The sequence below is a fragment of the Sinocyclocheilus rhinocerous genome, unplaced genomic scaffold (assembly GCF_001515625.1).
Source record: "Sinocyclocheilus rhinocerous isolate Xijiao unplaced genomic scaffold, SAMN03320098_v1.1 scaffold2812, whole genome shotgun sequence".
Taxonomy (NCBI): domain Eukaryota; kingdom Metazoa; phylum Chordata; class Actinopteri; order Cypriniformes; family Cyprinidae; genus Sinocyclocheilus; species Sinocyclocheilus rhinocerous.
This window is the reverse complement of record NW_015629503.1, coordinates 9,400-10,561: the sequence shown is the minus strand read 5'-3', so window position 1 is coordinate 10,561 and position 1,162 is coordinate 9,400. Positions and strand designations below refer to the sequence as shown.

Genomic DNA, 1,162 nt, shown 5'->3' with positions numbered 1-1,162 from the left:
AGACGGCATCACAGTATGGTGAGGGGTGTAACATTTCCGTCTCACGCTTGAGGTATTCGGCCAATCACAACGCACTGGATAGCTGTCCAATCACAGCACACCTTGCTTTTCAGAACAATGAGCTTTGTAAAAATTGACGCGTTTCAGAAAGGCGGGGCATAGAGGAGAAACAATAATGTACAGTATGTGGAAAATAATGTGTTTTTTGAATCTTACACCGCATAAACACATTTCATTACACCAAATACACAAAATAATGTTCTTTTTAGCAACATCATATGACCCCTTTAAAGTTACAACTAATGCTATTATAAATAATATTTATCAACCTCAATGGGTTCAGAATAACACATACAAATCTGGCTGAACAATTATATCGCTATTTACAAGTAAAACGACAAATGAATTACTATGCTACCAAAATACACAATGTTATCAAAAATCCTAATAAATTACTGCTGTTAGCCACTATGCTAACACTAGCCTCATTAGCTCATTTGAAACGGCTTGAAACGCACAAAAGGGGACACAATGACAACAAAATAACATGAAAGAACATTTCTAGGAGAAATACCAACGGAAAACAACGTTATAGTGTTAAAATGTGTAAAAAAAAAAATAGACTCACCTGAGGAGCTAGTCAGATGTGATTAGCACGAGCTCACTGAGGCGCTGCGCGCACGCGACGGAGGAATAGCGTGTATTAAACGCAAAACGCTGATCGATAAACGTCTGATTTTAATTATACTGATCTATTTATACGCCCATATAATCTGTATGAGTTCAGTTATGTAAGATTTCTGAGTAATGAAACCGAGAAGTGGCCATTTGCCTCAGGAAACGCAAGATGCTTCCGAAGTAACGTTAGTTCAGACCCAGAGCTTCCTGATCAACACATGCGCGCGCACGCAGAACGTTATACACGCCCCTTTCTGCTATTTTATATATTTTTTTTCAGTAAATGTTTTCTTTTTCTCTTGAATGGAAATGAACCAAAATTATGAATGTTTACTTCAAACTTGAAAAAGGCCTGATATATACACTAAACCCATTCCTCGGTCCCTTTTATAATTACTTACATGTGAATATAAACACTATTTTCTCTCTCCCGCTTTCATTAATTTTCAACAATGAGCTGAATGTTAATATAATATATGGCATT

At 36.6% G+C, this 1,162-nt stretch overlaps 1 protein-coding gene across 1 annotated transcript in view; it reads right to left on the bottom strand.

Annotated features, from left to right (window-relative positions):
- LOC107738943 (thyroid hormone receptor-associated protein 3-like) overlaps positions 1-897 on the bottom strand; it is an 11,453-nt gene extending 10,556 nt beyond the window's left edge. Inside the window, exon 1 of the mRNA XM_016550869.1 lies at positions 629-897. The gene's annotated coding sequence lies outside the window, so the exon portion shown is untranslated. The remainder of the gene's footprint in view (positions 1-628) is intronic.
- Between the last annotated feature and the right edge of the window lie 265 nt (positions 898-1,162).